The 17,397-nt window shown below is 46.7% G+C and overlaps 1 protein-coding gene across 4 annotated transcripts in view; it reads right to left on the bottom strand.

Annotated features, from left to right (window-relative positions):
• The window catches only part of NTRK3 (neurotrophic receptor tyrosine kinase 3), a 449,707-nt gene that overhangs the window by 354,241 nt on the left and 78,069 nt on the right, over positions 1–17,397 (bottom strand). The gene's annotated exons all lie outside the window — the stretch shown is intronic.

The following is a 17,397-nucleotide window of genomic DNA, read 5'->3' as shown; positions in this document are numbered from 1 at the left end:
ACATGAAAGATGTGCCAAGATGGCAAGAGAATGTCGGTGCGGCAGGGAATGTATGAATATATATATGCATTCTGCTGAGCCAAACTGTTGGTCTATTTTGCTCTGTTTTGTCTATGCTGCCTGACAGCAACGCTCCAGGATTTCAGACTGAAAGCTTTTCTCAGTCCTATCTGGAGATGCTAGGGCACTGATTTTCAACCTTTTTCATCTCATAGCACACTGACAAGACACTAAAATCGTCAAAGCACACCACCAGGTTTTTGACAATTGACAAGGCACACCATGCTGCCAGTGGGGGGTTCACATCTCCCATTGGTCCTACTAACAAATGTCCTTTCCCCAAATTCCTGTGACACACCTGTGGACCACTCACAGCACACCAGTGTGCCACAGCACAGTGGTTGAAAACAGCTGTGCTAGGGAATGAAACGAGGAACTGCTATATGCAAAGCTGACTGCTTAAGTCATCTGACCAGTTAATGTAGCAGGTTCCCCCAGATAGAGGTCTTTCTTATCATTGAGAGCCATGATAGTGCACTGGTTCAGGAGCTGAACGTGGAAGATTTAGGTTCAAATTCTGCTCAGCCATGAAACTTCCTGGGTGGCCTTGGGCTAGCTACTCTCAGCCTCACCTACCTCACAGGGTTGTTGTGAGGACAAAAAGGAGAGAAGTAACCATGTGCGCTGCCCTGAGCTTCTTGGGGGAAGAGTGGTATAAACATGTGAAAAATAAACTGTTTCCTGATGCTTTGAGCCAGAGATTTAAAGAACTGAATCTGAGACTTCTGGATATTCTCTACGAATGCTCAGTAGCCCTCAATGACATCACTACAGCCAGATGCACTGGACTACACAGCACTCTGGTATCATCCCATTGCTTTGTGTACCTCTGGCGCGCCATTTATGTGCACAGTCCTTTACACCCAGGGAAGAAAAATCAGTGAAACAAACAAAAGCCAGACAGGTCCCTGTCCCAAAAGCCCACAATCTAAACAAGACAGACGAGATATAGTGGAACGGGAAGGGGAGGGAAAGGGATGTGGGGAAGGATACAGGACGCAATTACTGCTTTCCCTACTGATTGTGGAAAGAGGATATGCATATTTAGACAACGATTTAGGGCTGCAATGTTTAACCAATTAGTAAGGAGTTATTAGCATGTTATATGACATTGATTAAGTCAATGTCTGTTCACTATTCAGTATTTCAACAATTATTCCACATTGTTGGTGTTTTGTTTGGTTGCTGTTTGTATGTTTTTTCAAAGAACTGATTGCGCCTTTTCTATGTCTCGATTATAGTTACTGCACGAATCTCCTTTGGGTTTGGCGGTTGAAACTGCAGAGAATTGATCCCAAGGATATAACACCCACCCAAAAGGGACATCCAGTAAGGACTCCTAGAAGTATTTACCCTTAGAATAATATTAATGTTCTTTAAAAAAAAAAAAAAAAAAAAAAGGTGAGGAGGCTAGTTTAAATAACCTCAATTTAAAGAAAAGCAGCATAAACCACCATGAAAATATTACTATAAACTCTAATAAAGACAAACCAAGCCCTTTTGATTGGCTTCGGGGGCTTTGTTCTTGAGCAGGTCATCACTGGTAGTAAGGCTGGTTAACATCAGGAGCAGGGACTTTTGGGTGGTGGCTGTACAATTGTGGAATTCCCTCCCTGGACCAACCTTGTTCACCTTTAAGTATGTTCTTAAGACTTTTTTTTAATGAAACAGATGTTTAGTGATTGCTAGGGGTTGGCATTGTTATTATTTTTTTATTGATGGATATTGCTTGTTCCTATTAAATGTTGCTTTAGTATAATTTGATATCTTTTGTACTTATTTAGGGATTTCTTAAATAAAATGTTGCCACTTCTGAAAGGGCTTATTCAGGACAGCAAACAACACAATAACACAAAGAATACTTTAAAATACAAAAGCAAATAATAATAGTGTTATTATTCTACCACTACCTCTTCAATGCAAATTGTGTAGGAAATATGCCTATAATTGAATAAGTCTGACTAATAGGTGAACTCTAGGAACCAAGAGCCCCAATCCTCACATTCCAGCAGCAACTTGTGCCAGAATCCTATCCCCAGTTTCCCAGGCTGCCCTGCCCCTTTTCTCTCCTGACACCTATGGCATTTGTCCGAGGAGACCCATAGGCAATCAGGCAGCCAAACAGGGAGTAGGAAAAAATATTTTTATTTACCTCCTGCTTTCTGTCCAATAGGCCCCCCCCCTTCTGCCATTGGATGCAGCCTGTCCTGCAGCAGCTCCAGTTTCCCCAATGGTGGGGAACAGGATTTGGCAGTAGGCACCAATAACCTGACCGCAGTGATCATGGTGTTGACCAGAAATGGCCAACTGACAGGCAGGGCTGGCCCCAGGGAGCAAATGGGCACCTCGAATCCTGGAGATCATCTCTATGGCATCAATCAGTTGTGTGACGGTGGTAAAGTGACTTTCTCAAGGCCCACCCAATTAGGAGGGAGGCCACGAGTTCAACAAGGGTCCCTAGAAACCTGAAATCAGCTCCGCAGTCACAGACATGAGTCATATCCAGCCCCGCTGCCTCTGATGTTTGGCAGGCCTCCCCCTACCTGTCTGCAGCCAGCCAAGGTGCCTGCTTGGTAGATTTCAGCAACAACGCCTGTGAACATCAAATTATGTGAATCTCTGTGGTTGAAGAAGAGGTGTTGGCGCGGCAGTGTCAAGCGTCCATTATTTTAAGTGTGTCTTTATTATAAAAATCTCCATGAGCCCAGGGCAATCTGACAGGCATGTTACAAAAGAAGGAAAACTGGAATAGATCTGTCACTTCAATGCAACTTGTTACTCTGTGGATATCAGAGCTGGACCGACAGCTTCAGAGATTGCAGCTTCATGTTTATCAATACACCCTTCCAGAGCAGTCCAAGAGAGACTGCAGGAGGACTAGCCCCTCCCCCCACCCACCTTGGGCTTCATGCCATTTTAATAAGCCCAAGAACTGACCCGACAGAATCTTAGTATAAAATGCATGAAGTGTTTTGCTTTCCTCTTCTCGTTCATCTGCTGTTTTCAAAAAGGGGTCCACTGGGGTCTAAGGCGATGCTCGATTCTTCACTGGAACCGAAGCAAATGTTCAAGATTCCATGAAGTTTCCAGTCTCGCCATGTTTTCAGAGCAAAATGTCAAATTCAAATGCTAACAGCCAAATTCTATGGACTTTTTACATAAGAAGAGCCCTGCTGGATCAGGCCAAAGACCCATCTAGTCTAGCTTCTATATCTCACAGTGGCCCACCTAGTGCCTCAGGGAGCACACAAGACAACAAGAGACCTGCATCCTGGTGCCCTCCCTTGCATCTGGCATTCTGAGGTAGTCTACTTCTAAAAGTAGGAGGTTGCACATGCACATCATGGCTTGTAACCCGTGAAGAATTTTTCCTCCAGAAATTTGTCCAGTCCCCTTTTAAAGGCATCTAGGCCAGATACCATCACCACATCTGGTGGCAAGGAGTTCCACAGGCCAACCACATGCTGAGTAAAGAAATATTTTCTTTTGTCTGTTCTAACTCTCCCAACACTCAATTTTAGTGGACGTCCCCTGGTTCTGTTGTTGTGTGAGAGTGTAAAGAGCATCTCTCTATCCACGCTATCCTTCCTGTGCATAATTTTGTATGCCTCATGTCTCTTTGTATGCCCGTGTTTCTCTGCTTTCCACGAGTTTGCAGAAAATACAATGCACATAAATGTGTACTTGGTAAGCACATGCTAGAGCAGCATGGTGCCCACCCGAAGGCAGATGTGCCAAACAGCTCCAGTGTCACCCCTACAGGCGGTGCTAAAATGCTTGCAAAAAGAAAACGGCAAACAAGTGAGGTGCAAATTGGAAATAAAAACCAAAGAAAATGGCTCCCAGAACAAATGTGAGTAAATGAAGTAAATGAAGTGAGTAAAAGAATAACAAGCCTCCCCCCCCCCAAAAAAAAGGGTTTAATAATAAAACAGATCTTTATATAGACTACATCAAGGTCTAGCAGTCATAGGGGCATCATCTGTCTGAATTGGGCAGGTTGATGTCAATGCCCCAAGTGGATCAGGAAAGGCGAAGCATGGCAGCTAAAACAAGGGGAAAGTGGATCATCTGATTCCTTGCCACGTCCCGGGCCCAGTTTCTTTAAATGCAGAAGAGCAGGACTTCTGGTTTGATTGACAGGGGTGGTGCAAAGGAGCGCTTTCACTCCCACGGTCCACTTAAATCAAATCAGAAGTCCTGCACTTCTGCAAAGGAGCAGCACAGGATTTTTGTTGTTGTTGTTTTGTAATTGTGCAGAAGTGGTGAACTGGAGGCCACAGTGGACGGCATTCTAGATCACGCTGCCACTGGGGTCCAGAACATGGAGAAAGAAAGGGAAGCGAGGAAGAGGGAGGGGGTGGTGGGCTCCCTTCCCAAAGCGTCTGCTGTGAGGACACATATTCCTGCTTCTCCGAGTGGCTGTCAGAAGAAAGCAAACCACGCAGCCTGGACTGACAGCTGCTTAGGAAGCTGATACACTGGAGAGCTCCCTTTGAAGCCTGGTTCAGCTGCATTAGCGGACTTGCACACTGCTCAGTGGAACTGCTGCCACAGGCATCTAGGGTATGCATGCATTCAAGCTGGCACCTACCTAGGTGAGCAGTCTGCAGGTAATTCTATTAAGCAGTCTTACAGTCACAGACTGACCCATCAACAAACATAACACAGGACTTTTGCAAGTCTGTAGTTTGGTTGTGTATTCCAAACATAACCCACTAGTGCAATCCCTTTTTCATGTATTCCTGTAGCCTGCCTCATGTAGCCTGAGAACAGGTAGCCTGCCTCATTTTTTAAACTCGATTCATCAGCTGCCTTTTAAATTAAACCATTAAATTTAAACACATTTGCATATTATCCAACACTCAGCTGAGGTGCCTTTAAAAAAAAGGACAGAATTAAAAAGGTGTGATGACTTACAATTTCACTTTTAAATGCAAACACTCATCGAGTCCATCTTTTAAATTTCTTTTTTAATACCCTCCTACAGTTCATGCCAAAATGAGGCAATAAAATCATTGTAAGGCAGAGGTTTGTGTGCTTATTTTTTTTCCTAACATGCACAGTGGGGTGGGGAATTCAGATAAGGACCATGGGGGAGGGGGCTTTAATCCTTTGTTTCTACTGCAGCCCCAATCTGGATAGCACCTCACCAGCTACCATCAGCCCCCAGAGAAATGCTCCCATTGGTACCAGGGCAAACTTTTCTTATTGGAAAAAACATCCATAGGATAAGTTTTACCTGGCTCAAGACTGCAGTTGCATAGGATTAAAGCTGCATCAGTTGGGCAAGGATGACAGACAAATCCTTGATTCATGCCATGCAGTGGACTAGATCAGCCCAACCATATCACCTGAACTGACTCTTTGAGAAATCCACTACCAACATGATGAAGGCGGCAACAAGAGTTCCAAGTAAGTAAAGTCTTTTTTTAAAAAAGCATGAAATCGGAAGAACTCAAAAGTTTAAAGAGCGAATCCGTAATTCAAAAGCAAGCATTTCCATATGTGGCAGTGAAACAAGAGCCATAAATTAAATAAGCAGACCCTTGGTATAAGACTACATTTCAATTATCACTTATAAAGCACTTTAAATGCAATTTTGACATCTTGGTGTCATTCATCTTTGCAACAACAATGTTAGATGGGTGGCTATTATTCCTGAGTTACAACAGTGAAACTGAAATTGGCAGAGCGACTTGGCCAAAGCAACCCAACCCAGTGAAAAGAGGGAGTGTGGGGAGAATCACACCCAAATCTAGCAGGCCCACACCCAGTCTCCTCCTTCACTGAACTTCATGGCCCCCCACGCCCAGAGTTACATCTCCATACAAAGTTCCAAACGCTGCAGCCTTACAGATAGCAGCTGAGGGCTAAAACCAGGCTACAGAGACGCTGCCTCATCCGTTTATTGAGTGGAGCATAAAACGAGCCTTTACTCTTGCCAGGTTTACCAGTGTCCCCTGCTTCTAACTAGCAGTAACAGATATCAACCATGTGATCACCATATTTGTGATGGGTGATCCCCCCCCATACACACGCTCAATTCAAAATTGGCTTTGTATTGGCAGAATTGGTGGATCACGGGCGGTTTAGGGGAGGATTGGGGTGATTCGAGTGAGGAAATAGGAATAGTTTGGGAGTGGAAGGGAGTACTTGGTGGTGGCAGCACATGCCAGATCCTACCCCCTTTCTCAATCCGGACTCCCCCCTTGATTCTTCTCAGACTTATGCCAGCAAAAGAGTTGCCCTGGGTCCAACAATGAAACCTCTTGATGGGCAGGTGGCATATAGACAGGTCAGTCTAACATACAGGCTGCATATCTGCGATATCTGCGGGGATTCCATTCGGGAACCCCTTACAGTTACGCAAAACCGCAGACAACCAGGCACGCCCTTCCCAGAGCCCTACCAGAGCTGTGTGCGCTTCAGAATGGCCATTTCGGCCCAAACATTTCGGCCCCAAAAACACAACTTCTAGTTTCCCGTGGAAGCCAGAAGTGATGTTTTTTGCCCTTCTTCCTTTTTTGCTTACTTCTTCCAGGTCATTCCCCCCCCCCCCCAGCGTGCAGCACCACCAAAGGAGCACATACTGCATGCTACGGAGTGGCAAGCATATGGACTGTCAAGGATTGGGCTGTTTATCTGTCCCCAGTCTGCTCTTTTTCATCCCCCCCCCAGTTGCTTCCCACCCCACCCCACACAGATTCTAGGCATTATGAAGTTCAGCTCTTAGTCATGCCCACTGAGTAAGTCTGGTGTTGGAGACACTGTTTCATCTGCTGAAACACAGACGATTAAAAAAGAAAAAAGAAAGAAAACCAGACCATTCCAGCTGGGCAAGAGTGACCTCTGTGAAACTCTGTGCTTCTGGTCCTTTTGACACCATGTAATTAAATCATCATAAATATAATCAGCTCAGCTGAAATGTTAAGAGAAGCTTATTTTTATTGTTGCTGCTTTTGTCCTGGTATTTAAGATTTCTAGTCAGGCAGCAGGTATAAAAGGAGGTTTCCACTTCACTCCTTTCTGTCATGGAGTAAGATGAGAAGGATTGGTAGCTTGGAGTACCTGCCTTGCATGCAGAAACTTCCAGATTCGTTCCTTAGCATCCCTTGGCATCAGGTAGCGGTTCCTGGGAAGGGCCTCAGCCTGAGAGCGAGGGAAGCAGCTGCAAGTCAGTTTAGGCGATATTGGGCTAGGTGGGCCAATGATCTTACTTGATCTAAGACGGTTTCATCATTTACAGCAGAGAAGGGCTGTAGTTCAGTACCAGAGTGTATGCTTTGCATCTAAGTTTCCAGTGGTCAATCCTAGCTATCTCCAGGTGGTGCTGGGGGAAAAAGAGTCCCTTCGGTGAAGCTTTGTTTTTACTTTCCAGTGCATTTCTTTTCTACATCACTGTTGCAGCCAAAGTCTCACGTAGCTCACTAGGTTAAGGCCAGGGCTACTCAGTCCACAGCCAATCCATGCATATATGTTTATCCTTCACTTGAGTGGAGCAATTTGCAATTGATATGGTGCAAAAGGTTCGCAGGTGTGCAGAGGGAGTTTGGAGCACAGCAGTTGAAACATCAAGGGGATGTATGATGGTATCAAGCAGGCCCTAGGTCCAACACAGAAGAAAATTGCCCCTCTGAAGTCTGCAACAGGCGAGGTCATCCAGGATCGGGCGCAGCAGATGGAACGCTGGGTGCAGCACTACTCTGAGCTATATTCCAGAGAAAATGTAGTCACCGAAGAAGCACTGAACAACATGGAGTGCCTGCCTGTGCTGGAAGAGCTTGACAGTGAACCAACCCTAGAAGAACTTCACGTGCCCCTGGACTCCCTTGCCTTTGGCAAGGCACCTGGAAAAGACAGCATCCCTGCTGAAGTCCTAAAGTGCTGCAAAGAGATCATCATCACTGAGCTGCATGAAATCCTTTGTCTCTGCTGGAGAGAAGGTGGAGTACCTCAAGACATGAGGGATGCAAACGTCATCACGCTGTACAAGAACAAAGGCGACAGGGGTGAATGCAACAACTACCGTGGCATCTCTCTCCTTAGCGTTGTAGGAAAGTTGTTTGCCCGAGTTGCACTAAAGAGGCTCCAGGTACTTGCAGAGAGCGTTTATCCAGAATCACAGTGTGGATTCCGAGCCAACAGGTCCACCACTGATATGGTATTCTCCCTTAGACAACTGCAGGAGAAATGCAGGGAACAACGACAGCCACTCTTTATAGCCTTCATAGATCTCACAAAGGCTTTCGACCTGGTCAGCAGGGATGGCCTCTTCAAGATTCTCCCCAAGATTGGATGTCCACCCAGGCTCCTCAGCATCATCAGATCCTTCCACAAGGACATGAAGGGCACTGTTGTCTTTGATGGCTCCACATCACACCCCTTTGACATCCGAAGCGGTGTGAAGCAGGGCTGTGTTCTTGCACCAACCTTGTTTGGGATCTTCTTCGCTGTCCTGCTGAAGCAGGCCTTTGGAACTACAACAGAAGGCATCTATCTCCGGACCAGATCAGATGGAAAGCTCTTCAACCTCTCCAGACTGAGAGCAAAGTCCAAAGTCCAGCTGAAATGTCTGCGTGACTTCCTCTTTGCCGACGATGCAGCTATCACTACCCACTCTGCCAAAGATCTCCAGCAGCTCATGGATCGTTTTAGCAAGGCCTGCCAAGATTTTGGACTGACAATCAGCCTGAAGAAAACACAGGTCATGGTTCAGGATGTGGACTTACCTCCCTGCATTACAATCTCTGCGCATGAACTGGAGGTTGTCCATGACTTTGTGTACCTTGGCTCAACTATCTCCGACACTCTTTCTCTCGATACCGAGCTAAACAAATGCATCGGTAAAGCAGCTACCACGTTTTCCAGACTCACAAAGAGAGTCTGGTCCAACAAGAAGCTGACGGAACATACCAAGATCCAGGTCTACAGAGCTTGCGTCCTGAGTACACTTCTGTACTGCAGCGAGTCATGGACTCTTCACTCACAACAGGAGAGGAAACTGAATGCTTTCCACATGCGCTGCCTCCGACATATTCTCGGCATCACCTGGCAGGACAAAGTTTCAAACAACACAGTCCTGGAACGTGCTGGAATCCCTAGCATGTATGCACTACTGAAACAGAGACGCCTGCGTTGGCTCGGTCATGTTGTGAGAATGGATGATGGCCGGATCCCAAAGGATCTCCTCTATGGAGAACTTGTGCAAGGAAAGCGCCCTACAGGTAGACCACAGCTGCGATACAAGGACATCTGCAAGAGGGATCTGAAGGCCTTAGGAGTGGACCTCAACAAGTGGGAAACCCTGGCCTCTGAGCAGCCCGCTTGGAGGCAGGCTGTGCAGCATGGCCTTTCCCAGTTTGAAGAGACACTTGGCCAACAGTCTGAGGCTAAGAGGCAAAGAAGGAAGGCCCATAGCCAGGGAGACAGGCCAGGGACAGACTGCACTTGCTCCCAGTGTGGAAGGGATTGTCACTCCCGAATCGGCCTTTTCAGCCACACTAGACGCTGCTCCAGAACCACCTTTCAGAGCGCGATACCATAGTCTTTCGAGACTGAAGGTTGCCAACTACTAGTTGAAATCACTGAAAAAAAATTTTTTTTTGGGGGGGGGGGAGAGGAAGAGGTAAATTTATTACTACAGCTACCCTAGAAACAGAGCCGCAGAACCCAGAAGAGCCTTCTGGAAGCTGGATGCGGTGTAACAAGAAGACCGTAGAGGTCAGTGTGCCATGAGAAGAAAAACACTGATGATCCCTACATTAGTGAAACACACAAGCATTTAAAAAGGCAAAAGTGCCTCAATAGGAGGCCATGTTTTAAGCTGCTGCCTCCTACTGAGCAAATTCATTGGTTTCCCGGTGAACCAATGAACTGGTGAGTCAGTTCATTGGTTCATGGTGAAAGACAGTGTCTTGTTGATGCTGGCTGGCACCAGCTCTAGGATTTTTCACATCCCACCTGAAGAGGTCTGGTTTGAAACTGGGATCTTCCATACACTGAACCACTGAGCAATGACCCCCCTTCCCTGTAATGTCACAGGCATTGGCCAATCAGAATCTTCCCCAACACCCAGTTTCAAATTAACCCACGCTGAGAGCATAGATTTTCAGATCTCTCCCCAAGAAAGAAAAATGGAGACTTACACCAAACATGGAGAGAGAGTTCCCAAGCCAGCCCCCTGGCTGTAGCAAAGTTACAGTGGTCTCCACCCAAAAATTCTGGCTACAAGACACCAGCACTCTGTTCATCTGAAATAACTGGCAGCCCAATCCGTGGCATCTTGAGTGCTAACCAGGCAGCGCCAGCGGCACCCCGGGAGAAGGGGACTTTCTTCCCTTTCCCTCTGGATCCACCAATCCCTCATCCCTCCCATTCCACTCCCTCCCCCCAGAATGCATCCTGCCTGGCCCCCCCATGCCCCAACCTACCTCTCCATCGTCCGGCGGTCCGCACGACCTCCGAACAGTGGAGCACCAGTGATCCACCGGCACTAGCCCAGTGCTGGCCAGCACTGAGCTAGCACTGCCACTCTGCCAGCGCTAGGGCCTCGCAAATGCTTTATGGCAGGTTTGCAACAATGTCTGCCAGCAATAAGCTGGCATGCACTATTTAGAATTGGTCCCCAAGTTGTTATTTCTCGCGAGCAAGTGCAACATTGCTGGATCACATAAGAAGAGAGCACCGTGCCACACATACCTGCCTTTTATCGCAACCCGACTGGCTTCCACCAGTGTTATAAACCTGGGCGCATTGTTGACAGCTAAAAGGCTTGTTTTACACAGGTTAATGTGGCCCAGATGTTCACTGTCTCTGCTGAGCAGATTTCCCTTTAAATGTTCAAATGCATTTGCCTGTGCAAAATAGTCAAAAATCAGAGGTTTATTCAGCCCAGGGACTGTGGATCAAAGGCAACAACTGTGACAAAGAATAAATGAGCAAAACTTGGCAAGTTCCACTGTAGCAGGATGACAACAGATCCAGCCTATCCCAACTGGCTGCTCTCTCCTGGCTGTGCCAGTCTAAGCATTCCTGCGCTACGAAGCGCAATGGGAGAAGACTCTCAGATCCGATGAGGAATATTTGGGAAATACAGAATGATGCACACAGGGATAAGCAATCCTAAGCCCCACATATATGGTGTCAGCACTCAGAAGAGAGGCTTTGGCATCACAGTGATACAATTATTGCAAGGTCAATTTTGCACTCTGTGGCAGAGAAAAAGGCAAAGTCAATACTGCAAACTCAGAGGCTGAAACTGCACATTGGCTGTGACCCAAGACAGCCCTGCTAGCTGAATAGCACAAGTCAAAATGGATGTGGGCTCCTGCCAGGTTCAGAGGGCGGATGTCTCTGAATGCTAGTTTCAGGGGAGCTGCAACAGGAAAGGGGGATGCCATCATGTCCCGCTTGTGGGTTTCGCAGAGATGCCTGATTGGCCTCCAAGGGAAGCTGGAAGCTGGACTGGTTGAGCCTTGGGCCCGATCCACCAGGCTCTTCTTCTATTGCGTATGTCTCCTCTCTCTCTTTCCCCGTGGTACTTGGTCATGCAAAATGTATGACGCTGGTGTTGCATCAGGTGTTTTACAAGACCCTGAAAGTTTCATTCCCTGCCACTTATAAGGGCAGAACACCATTGTATGGTGCACTGTCTTATAAAGCACAGCAAGGGAAGGGAGAGAAAAAGACAATGGGGGTACTGATTTTGGTGATAGCCACACATCACGAGCAATATATTAATCTGCTTTATAGCAAGTCATAGCATTGGCCTGTCCTGCTAATTTTTGTCTATACTGACCGGCAGTGGTTCTCTAAGGTTCCAGGGGGGGGTCTTTCTCAATCCTACTTGGAGAGACTGCCAGGGACCTGGGACCCTCTGCATGGAAAGTCCGTGCTTTACCCCTGAGCAATGTCCCCCCTTTGGAAGTCCTCATTTTGAACCAAATTTAGGACCCAGATTCTTTTACAAGACATCTTAAAGGGGGTTGGCAACATAGCACTTTCTTTGGGGGTCCATTTAGGAAAAAGCAGGATATATCTCGAATGAATGGATGAATGAATGAATGATCCAGTTCTCCACAAATCATTCCTGAGGCACACTGGGAGAAGGGGATAACTGCACATGGCTACTTTCAGAGGAAGCCATAAAGAATTTGCTGCTGACCTTTATGATATTATAAAGTAGTTAGCACATACATTTTTAGTAACTACGGGTGTGAAGGGCTTAGTACCTTCAATATGGAAGTCATAAACTTCAGTAGCTGAGCACTAAAAGAAAACACGGTACCATAAAACTTTGGAAGAGCAATGTCGTCCACCTCACTTGTTAAGAAGGCAAAACAAGGGGGAGGTTCTTTTCTAGTACGTCCTGCTCCACGCACAAGTGACAAAAACTTCTAGACTGCATCAGAGGAAAAAGTTTGTCCACTTAGAGGATAATTTAAGGTCACTGATTAAAAAACGCATGCACCAATGAATCTAGTCTGGTAATTATCAGTGTGACCACAGGGTGTAATAGTGATTTGTCAAGGTAATGACCATAAAACACAGTTCATGCTGTACTTAAAATTCTCCACCTGTTGTCAGGTTTGGGGAGAGCTGATTTGGGGAAAGATTATACCAGAAGTCGACCACAAGGAAGATATGTAGCAGATGCAGCCATGCAAACTTGTGGAACCCTGGAGTTCACCTGATCCCAGTGAAAAGGGGGGGATCTCAAAGGGGTTGAATCAACCCAGTTGCAGTTTTCAGAACCATGGGGTTGGGAAGCCATGTCACAAAACAAAGCTCACCATGTGTGAGCAGCTTCTATATGGTTATGGTTCAAGCAGCCATCTTGCAATGGCAAGCTACATGCATCAGCTGGATGTACAATCCTGCCCGTGTTGGTTGTAACAGGAAAGCTCCCAGCTTGAATATTTTTCCCCCTGCAATATAGGCTAATTGCTGTTAAACAACCTAACCTTTGTAAGCAATTGCATCTTTCAGCTGAATGGGTAATTAATGTACATACGGCACCTGTTAAAGACTGTGAGCCTCAAATGTTGGCCATACCCCCGTCCTAAGACAAAGAATGAGTGAGACTGTTGGGTGAAATGGCAACCGATGAACCTGATGACTGTTTATATCCCATCTCCAAGCAGACACAGCCATCTCAAGAACAGTGCTGTGAAATAGGTTAGCTTGAGAGGGTGAGAGCAACTGGTCCACAATCACCTAGGCCAGCTGGCGCTCTGCCCTCCACAGTACTCCAACTCATTCATGGCACACCAACAGCCTAAACAGTGGTAACAGAAACCAATCTTATCTAGCATTCTAAAGCTTCTCGACTAACTCACCTAAAGGCAACTCTTAATCATCACAGGCAGTTAGGGAATGTCATAAGGACATAAGAAGAGCCCCACTGGATCAGGCCAAAGGCCCACCTAGTCCAGCTTCCTGTATCTCACAGCGGCCCACCAAATGCCCCAGGGAGCACACCAGATAACAAGAGACCTCATCCTGGTGCCCTCCCCTGCATCCGGCAATCAGAGGCAGCCTGCCTCTAAAACCAAGAGCTTGCATATACCTACTATGACTTGTAACCCGTAATGAACTTCTCCTCCAGAAATTTGTCCAATTCCCTCTTAAAGGCACCTAGGCAAGAAGCCATCATTACTTCCTGTGGCAAAGAGTTCCACATTCCTACAGTCCTATGTAAAATTGATTTAGGGCGCAATCCTAACCCCTTATGTCAGTGCTTTCCAGCACTGACCTAAGGGAAATGCAGCTCTGAGATAAGGGAACAAACATTCCCTTACTTTGAGGAGGCCCCCGTGAGTGACACCCGACTGCAGGATGCAGCACATGTCCCATTGGCACCGCTATGACAGTGCTGGAAAGCACTGACATAAGGGGTTAGGATTGTGCCCTTAGAGAAATGCAACCACCACCAGCCCATAGGAAACCTTTAAAGAATGTCTGTAAGTCTGAAACATAATTTAAAATGTTGCTCAAGACTTAAGCCACAGATTAAAAGACATTGTAGAATCTAGTTTGAACATTTCACTTTCAACGGTGAAAAGCTCAGGAGAGAGATCTTGGGATGCTGGTGGACAGTGGCAGCAGTGAAGAAGGCCAATCCTATGCTAGGGATAATTAAAAAGGGGATTGAGGATAAAACAGATAACATTATAATACCATTGTACAAATCATATGTGTACATATGTGGTCAGGCCACATATGGAGTATTGCGGTTCAGGACACCAGGTCTTAAAAAGGACATAGCAGAACTAGAAAAGGTGCAGAAGAGAGCAACCAAAATGATTGCTGGACTAGGGCACCTCCCTTATGAGGAAAGGCTACAGCTTTTCGGACTCTTCAGTCTAGAAAAGAGGCGCCTAAGGGGGGGATATGATAGAGACACACACAGTTACACAGAGGATGGATAAAGTGGATAGAGGGATGCTCTTTTCTCTTTCACACAACACCAGAGCCAGGAGACATCCACCAAAATTGGGTGTTGGGAGAGTTAGGACGCACAAAAGAAAATATTTCTTTACCCAGCATATCTGTGGAACTCCTTGCTGCAGGATGTGGTGATGGTGTCTGGCCTAGATATTTTTAAAAGGGGATATCTACATGAAACCGCTGGGAGAGGTCATCCGGGGGTTTGGAGTGGGGTGTCATCAATATGCTGATGACACCCAGCTTTATCTCTCCTTTCCTCCAGACTCCAGGGTGGCGGTTGAGGGCCTGGAGCGCTGTCTGGAAGCAGTGAGGATCTGGATGGGGGCTAACAAGCTGAAATTAAATCCGGATAAGACGGAGGCTCTCCTGGTTTGGAAATCCTCGATGCAGGTGCTGGATTATCAGCTTGCTCTGAATGGGGTTGCACTCCCTCTGAAGGAGCAGGTCCGCAGCTTGGGGGTCCACCTGGACTCGCAACTGCTCCTGGATTCCCAGGTGGCGGCTGTGGCTAGGGGGGGCCTTTGCTCAGCTTCGGCTGGTGCGCCAGCTGCGACCGTACTTGGATCGTGCAGACCTGGCCACGGTGATCCATGCTACGGTGACATCGAGGTTAGATTATTGTAAAGCGCTTTATGTGGGGCTGCCCCTGAAGACGGTTCGGAAACTGCAATTAGTGCAGAATGCGGCGGCCCATGTGGTCACTGGAGCTAGGCGGTTTGACTCTGTCAGCCCGCTTCTCCGGGGGCTACATTGGCTGCCCATTCATTTCCGGGCCCAATTCAAGGTGCTGGTTTTGACCTTTAAAGCTCTATACTGCTCTGGGCCAGGTTATCTTAGAGATCGCCTATTCCCGTACAATCCGGCTCGTCCTCTCAGGTCATCAGAGAAGGCCTTTTTACAAGTGCCGCCGCCTAAGGAGGTACGTGGGGCGGCGGCAAGAAATAGGGCCTTCTCAGTAGTGGCACCAATGTTGTGGAACTCCCTTCCCCTTGACTTGAGAATGGCTCCCTCTCTTGAGTCCTTTCGGCGAGGCCTGAAGACCTTGTTGTTTAACCAAGCCTTCTGATGTTATGGCCTTTTTAACATCTTTTATATATCTTTTAGTTGCTTTTTTACAGGCCCGATTCCTCTAAGAACTGCTGTTTTATGCTCTTCTATTCTGACTCTTCTGACTACTGTTTTTATGGGTTCTGCTAATGTGTATTTTTTAATATGTTTTTATCTGTGAAATTATGTTTTAATTTGTTTTATATGTTAGCCGCCCTGGGTCCCTTTTTGGGAGAAGGGCGGGATAAAAATAAAGTTTTATTATTATTATTATTGGACAGATTTCTGGAGGATAACTCCATCATGGGTTACCAACCATGATGGGTATGTTCAGTCTGACATTAGCTGGTTGTTCATCATGAGGGCCGCGTAGGAATTTTATTCAGGCATCTGAATTGCCCATGAATGGCAGATTTTTCGCCTACCTCAGACTGGCAAAGGAGGGAAGGTGTGTTCAGTAGGATTCATGCATTGAAAGTTGGTCACTTGTGTTTAATAAGGTGGGCCAAGTTAAATCCAAGTACAGTCTGGTGTCTTTGCTGGGGGGTGTAGCATAAATAGAATGCTAGATGCAGGGAGGTGGCAGCGAGATGCAAGTATCTTGTTGTCTTCTGTGCTAACTGAGGCTTCTGGTGTGCAGTTGTGAGATACTGGAAGCTGGACTAGACGGGCCATGGGCCTGATCCTGCAGGGCTCTTCTTATGTCCTTAAGCATCTTCAGGGGTTACAAAGAATTTTGTACCCTCCTTATAACCCCCTGAAGACGCTTTCCACAGTTGAACGTGAAATGCTGGGACTACATCCTACAAAGCATTTGAATTCATGGCTTGACGATGTGAGTAATATTTGTATTTGTTTTAGACGCAACCAGCCAGAAAATGCTGTGTTCATAATATCTATAAGATTTAGTGCATCTTCCCGTGAACATTCTGGCTGATATTTTTTTTTCCAGCAGGACCCTTGAAATGCACCTTAATTTATTCTGTAGGGCCAATTTGGTTGGGAATAATAGAGGGGAGAGCAAATTAACTGCAATTAGTATTGGCAACCTTCAGTCTCGAAAGACTATGGTATCGCGCTCTGAAAGGTGGTTCTGGCACAGCGTCTAGTGTGGCTGAAAAGGCCAATCCGGGAGTGACAATCCCTTCCACACCGGGAGCAAGTGCAGTCTGTCCCTGGTCTGTCTCCCTGGCTATGGGCCTTCCTTCTTTGCCTCTTAGCCTCAGACTGTTGGCAAAGTGTCTCTTCAAACTGGGAAAGGCCATGCTGCACAGCCTGCCTCCAAGCGGGCCGCTCAGAGGCCAGGGTTTCCCACTTGTTCAGGTCCATCCCTAAGGCCTTCAGATCCCTCTTGCAGATGTCCTTGTATCGCAGCTGTGGTCTACCTGTAGGGCGCTTTCCTTGCACGAGTTCTCCATAGAGGAGATCCTTTGGGATCCGGCCATCATCCATTCTCACGACATGACCAAGCCAACGCAGGCGTCTCTGTTTCAGCAGTGAATACATGCTAGGGATTCCAGCACGTTCCAGGACTGTGTTGTTTGGAACTTTGTCCTGCCAGGTGATGCCGAGGATGCGTCGGAGGCAGCGCATGTGGAAAGCGCTGCAATTATACATGTGTTTAATGTGTGATTGTGCTTATGTTTCTCTAGGGCAAAGTAGCAATATGATCAAACTTCCTTTTTCTTTTTCAGACGTACAAGTCTCAGTGTTCATATTGCTTGCCTCAAATAAAAGGCAAACTTTACAGTTTGAAAAAGGTCCTTCTTTGGGTTGGGATACAAGATAATTCATTAACAGCCCAATCCTATCCACCCTTTCTTGGGAGTAAGCCTTATT

Source organism: Tiliqua scincoides, chromosome 8 (assembly GCF_035046505.1).
Source record: "Tiliqua scincoides isolate rTilSci1 chromosome 8, rTilSci1.hap2, whole genome shotgun sequence".
NCBI classification, from domain to species: domain Eukaryota; kingdom Metazoa; phylum Chordata; class Lepidosauria; order Squamata; family Scincidae; genus Tiliqua; species Tiliqua scincoides.
This window is presented reverse-complemented; position numbering and strand designations above follow the sequence as displayed.